This window comes from Bos mutus, chromosome 21 (genome assembly GCF_027580195.1).
Source record: "Bos mutus isolate GX-2022 chromosome 21, NWIPB_WYAK_1.1, whole genome shotgun sequence".
Lineage (NCBI taxonomy): Eukaryota > Metazoa > Chordata > Mammalia > Artiodactyla > Bovidae > Bos > Bos mutus.
The window spans coordinates 36,917,154-36,923,292 of record NC_091637.1 but is presented as its reverse complement, the minus strand read 5'-3'; the positions used below and the strand labels follow the sequence as shown (position 1 = coordinate 36,923,292).

The window sequence follows — 6,139 nt, the reverse complement described above, 5'->3', positions numbered from 1 at the left end:
AAATAGAGTTATAAACTGGATCTGCATATGTCAAAAGAAGTTAACTTTGAGCCATATTTTTGAGGTACTGTATACATTATTTTTTACCACATACAAAAATTAACTCAAAACAGATCATAGACTTAAATATAAAATCTAAAACTATAAAACTTCTAGATGAAAATAAAATAATTGAGTTCTAGTAGTATATTCTCTAATTTATAGAATGGCATATTTAACTTTTCTTTTTCAACCTTTATCTAATTTCAGCCTACAGAAATATTGTGGAAATGCTTTAATAGATAATAAAGAATTATCATTCATTATACTCCTACACCCGCTATTTCTCTGGAATTTTAACTAATCTACAATCCTTATTTGTTTTTCTTGCCATAAGCTCTACAAATAACAGCCAATCTTTGACTTTACTTATTGACATTCACATGTTTGCACTGACGTTAAAGCCTTTTTGAGGGATACCAGTCTAGGTGTACAGAAACTGCAAAACTGAACTCAAACTCTCTGGGATCTCTGGATAAAAGGACTGTAGAACCACACATCTCTTCTCTAAAATGTGCGCCAGTTTCTAAACCCCTTTCTGAGTTTTTCACAAGTGATGAGGCACAAGGCTGATCATTACAAAATCAAGAAGAGGAAAATGATATTTTATTTTCCAAGGGCCTATAAACCAGAATTCTAAATGTACTAGTTTTATCCCTATTGCAGCAAATGTAAAACACATTGAAACCAGCATACATTGTTTCATTTATGTTAGCATGGCATGGAATTATTACTATTGTAATATTAATACCCTTTCACAGTATACACTGAATGATACTCTAACTTTTGGAAAAGTGAAAGTGTTAGTCACTCAGTAATGTCCTATTCTTTGAAACCCCATGGACTGTAGCCTGCCAGGTCCCTCTGTCCATGGATTCCTCCAGGCAAGAATACTGGAGTGAGTAGCCATTCCCTTCTCTAGGGGATCTTCCCAACTCAGGGATTGAACCTGGGTCTCCTGCATTGCAGGCAGACTATTCTTTACCATCTGAACCTTGGCTGACTATGAGAAGCTTTTGGAACTTTCCTAAAAATGGTATAAAGGATATATGATTTTAAATTCTATGCTGCTGCTACTGCTAAGTCACTTCAGTCATGTCCGACCCTGTGCGACCCCACAGAAGGCAGCCCACCAGGCTCCCCCGTCCCTGGGATTCTCCAGGCAAGAACACTGGAGTGGGTTGCCATTTCCTTCTCCAATGCATGAAAGTGAAAAGTGAAAGTGAAGTCGCTCAGTCGTGTCCAACTTTTCGCGACCCCATGGACTGCAGCCTACCAGGCTCCTCCGTCCATGGGAGTTTCCAGGCAAGAGTACTGGAGTAGGGTGCCATATACAGTACACTTATTTTACTTATACTAGCATTTTAAGATCAGAGTAATCCAATGTTTACAGAAATTTTTAAAGTAGAAAAAAATGTTCAAAGAAATAGGAAAAAATATGTAAAATGTTTCAATTCAAACTTGTATTATTTTTCTAAGTATGTTTTCTTTAGGAAAGCAGCAAATAATAAAAAGATGAAGAGTGGCGAGAGCATTCATACTTTTAATAATTTACTTTGATTTAAAGAATTAATGCTGGCATTGTGGTAACAAAATGTCACATCGTATTATATACACATACCTTGCTTTGTCAAAGATAGACAATAAGACTATTGTCTAAGAATATTGACTATCTTTTTTTAAAAGATAGTAAGACTGAGCTATAAAACTAACTTGGTATAATGAAAAAACAAAGGAAGAGAATAACATCAATTAATAAAACTTTCACAATATTGCACTACATTTGTGACTTAAAAATCTCAAAGGTTTACGCTATGACACCCAAATTTCTGGGCCAGACATTGCAGATAGAGGATGATGAAGAGTAATCTAAGCTTCTGTAAAATAATCCACAATTTCTATTCATCTATAGCAAACTTAAAGTAATATGATATAGGGGCAAAACTCAGCTTAAAGCTCTTAAAATTAATAATACAACTGACTGAAAACAAAGGCTTAAAAGGAAAAGCCTTCATAATTTAATCAGAATGACAGCAAATGTGGCAAATAGTTGTACACATAAAAAAGTGAATTTTCAATTGTTCTTTAGTACATGAGACATTCAAGAGATTTTTATAACTGATGATTAACATAATTGGCAAGTTCCAATTTCTCTGTTTGCAAACAAGCAGCTTGCATTTTCAATTAGAGATGCTGGTAGAGAAATAACAGTTTTGACTGTGAAAATCTGCTAATGAAAGCTGCTACTTCATGCTCAATGCATAGAAACCGCATAACTACTGCAGTGAACTGATAATTCTTATACCACAGAACTTCACAAAGATATCAAAGGATGTAATTCATAGCTTAGTACTTCTCAAACAACTAGTGCTGAATGAGAAAGTGACTGATCAAGATGAAAGAAATGTCAGGAGTGAATATGTACAAAGAATGCAAAACTAGGTGCTTTTAATTTATGATAAAAATTTCAACTACATAAGATTTCTCCTCCTAGATAAATATAATGAATAACCAAACCAACAGTAATATATTAAAAAGCAGCCCTATACCAGATCAAAAATAGACATAAACTATTAAATGATAAACGGAAATGTTAACACAAAATGTTGGTTAGGGTGAAAGTATATATCTATAAAAGTATTAAAAAATTATCTACAGAAATTAGCTGCCATAACACTGGTTCTAGTATTAACACTTGTACTTAGTATGTTGTTGGTGTTTAGTTGCTAAGTTGTATGCAACTCTTTGCAACCCCATGAACCATAGCTCACCAGGCTTCTCTGTCCATGGGATTTCCCAGGCAAGAATACTGGAGTGGATTGCCATTTCCTTCTCCAGGGGATCTTCCTGACCCCGGGATTGAACCTGCATCTCCTTATCTTCTGAACCATCAGGGAAGTATAGTTAGGGATATATAACTATTAATACACAACAATACACAACTATCTCCTACAGGATATTAACTTTATTTTTCTGTATATGATATCAATAGCAGTTAATATCTTAGTTATAACATCATCAAAATCAAAATAGTTAATAACATAGATTGAATAATTTATCATAAAATAACAAGATATAAAAAATTACTATCATCCCTAATCAAAATCTGGGTAAACTGAGACACAGAGACATTTAGCAAGTTGATCAAGGTCCTAGAACTAATAAATAATAGACCCAAAATATAAATTTGGTAGTTTGGAGCTACGAATGATTTAGCACAAAACCCCATTATTTGAAATAGCAGGCGCAGCAAGGCAAAGAATATGCAAATGGTTCCTTTTGTTTCCCTCTTAGTCAGGGACTTTTTCAGCCAACCATAAACTTGTGTGGCAAAGTAAAAGAAAAAAAAAAAAAAAGAAAGAAAGAATGAGGACAGATTTGCTTAAAACTCACATATGATTGAGTACAGATTTCGGCTCTCAAATATGGTTAATAAAGAAATATTTTGCTTCAGACCAACATTATCAGCTAGAAAACGTAAAAAGGAGTACATCAAGGCTGTATATTGTCACCCTGCTTATTTAACTTATATGTAGAGTACATCATGAGAAACACTGGACTGGAGGAAACACAAGCTGGAATCAAGATTGCCGGGAGAAATATCAATAACCTCAGATATGCAGATGACACCACCCTTATGGCAGAAAGTGAAGAGGAACTCAAAAGCCTCTTGATGAAAGTGAAAGTGGAGAGTGAAAAAGTTGGCTTGAAGCTCAACATTCAGAAAACGAAGATCATGGCATCCGGTCCCATCACTTCATGGGAAATAGATGGGGAAACAGTGGAAACAGTGTCAGACTTTATTTTGGGGGGCTCCAAAATCACTGCAGATGGGGACTGCAGCCATGAAATTAAAAGATGCTTACTCCTTGGAAGGAAAGTTATGACCAACCTAGGTAGCATATTCAAAAGCAGAGACATCACTTTGCCAACAAAGGTTCGTCTAATCAAGGCTATGGCTTTTCCTGTGGTCATGTATGGATATGAGAGTTGGACTTTGAAGAAGGCTGAGCGCTGAAGAATTGATGCTTTTGAACTGTGGTGTTGGAGAAGACTCTTCAAAGTCCCTTGGACTGCAAGGAGATCCAACCAGTCCATTCTGAAGGAGATCAGCCCTGGGATTTCTTTGGAAGGAATGATGCTAAAGTTGAAACTCCAGTACTTTGGCCACCTGATGCAAAGAGTTGACTCATTAGAAAAGACTCTGATGCTGGGAGGGATTGGGGGCAGGAGGAGAAGTGGACGACAGAGGATGAGATGGCTGGGTGGCATCACTGACTCGATGGACGTGAGTCTGGGTGAACTCCGGGAGTTGGTGATGAACAGGGAGGCCTGGCATGCTGCGATTCATGGGGTCACAAAGAGTCGGACAGGACTGAGCGACTGAACTGAACTGAATGAAACAAAAAGAAATATCTGAGAGGAAATCAGGAATGAGAGATCAAAATCAAAGAGAGAAAGCAACCACAAACAGGTTAATTGATACTCTGCTCACCATCCTGCCCCTTTGCATAATATAATTCTTTGTACAAAGCAATAGGCTAAAATCCACATTCAGCATGTATGCAGAAACCAGATGAACCAACAATCTTGCAAAAACAGACTTATAGTTGACCTTTAAGAGTAATAACCAAATCTAGTGAACAATGGAATGACAGCTTTATAATGCTGAAATGAAATCATTGCAAGTATAGACTTCTGTAGCCAGTAAAAATATTCTTCAAAAGTGACAACTAAACAAAAATACTTGCAGATGATTAAAAACCAAGAAGATTCACTACCAGAAACCTGATATTACACAAATACTAAATCAACATCTTCACACAAAAGAGCAATGGTCCCAAAGTACAGAAATGCAGCAAGTGAATACAGCGAAGAAAATAATACTATAAATAACAAATATAATAATGTTTAAAATATATGCATAATTTAATCCATATATGTTTAAATTATATGCATGTTGTTGTTGTTTAGTCACTAAGTTGTGTCTGACTCTGCAACCCCATGGACTGTAGCCTACCAGGCTCCTTTGTGCATGGGATTTCCCAGGCAAGAATACTGGAGTGGGTTGCCATTTCCTTCTCCAGGTTATCTGAACCTACGTTTCCTGCATTGGCAGGAGGATTCTTTACCAGTGAACCACCAAGGAAGTCCTAAAATGTTCCAAGGCCATCTGATAAATGGTATCATTACATTATTATAAGTTAAGGATGCATATTATCATATATGGGTTCACTACCACTGTATGCACTAATACCATTAGCAAGATCTTTGTGTGAACAGAGTATCCTATCTCAGACTTATCTTCAAAGGATGATAGATGACAGAAGCCTAAGGATACCAATGGGGTGGCATCAGTAGTGTCTCTTCAGTGGGAATTTTTACAAAACGTAAGCTAAATGTTTAGGTAAAACTTGTAGAGTGAGTTAGAAAATACCAATACCTGTAGGTCACAGATCAAGTTGGCAAAGTAATGACACAGATCTCACCTCCCTGCCTGAACACATCAAAAATACATCTATATGTCGAACAATTCTCACAAACCTGCAGAAGGACCCCTGCACAACCAAGGCTATAACACATCTTGGTAAGGGATGAAAGACATCAGGGACAGTCCCCTGAGGGGGAACTCAGAGGAAAAGGGAGATTACAGGGATGATCACCTCCCTGGGAAGTGAGCAATTCAATCCAAAGACTGCACATTGCAATCACTGAGTTCTACTTAGGGGAGACACAGGATTCCTCTTGACTGGTTGGAGGATCACTGGGACTAATAGAAGGAGAAGTCTAGATTCTACTCGTGAGGAGTATACACACAGACTTGCCCCCAAGGCAAGGTGGACAGAGATCTCCTCTAGTGGTTGCAGGGTTTCCTATAACTGCCTCCCGATCTGTGCCCCAGTCCAAGCCGACCAATGCTTTAAACCTACTCACTCTGTGTCACAGTGCAGCTCTGGATATGGGGCAGTCAAGACTGGAAAAAAACACCTCACTGTGAGACAAAGAGGAGATCCAGTTCCAAGGCAGATCTGGTGGGCGAGTCAGCAGCCATCATTGGCCCTTATGTAAGCAGCCGTCAGCCAATAGGGTAGGAGGTCCC

The 6,139-nt window shown here is 37.6% G+C and overlaps 1 long non-coding RNA gene across 1 annotated transcript in view; it reads right to left on the bottom strand.

The window, feature by feature from the left end:
- Positions 1-5,981: 5,981 nt before the first annotated feature.
- LOC138984357 (uncharacterized) overlaps positions 5,982-6,139 on the bottom strand; it is a 90,341-nt gene continuing 90,183 nt past the window's right edge. The window contains exon 3 of the long non-coding RNA XR_011461621.1: positions 5,982-6,138. This is a non-coding gene — a long non-coding RNA (uncharacterized lncRNA). The remainder of the gene's footprint in view (position 6,139) is intronic.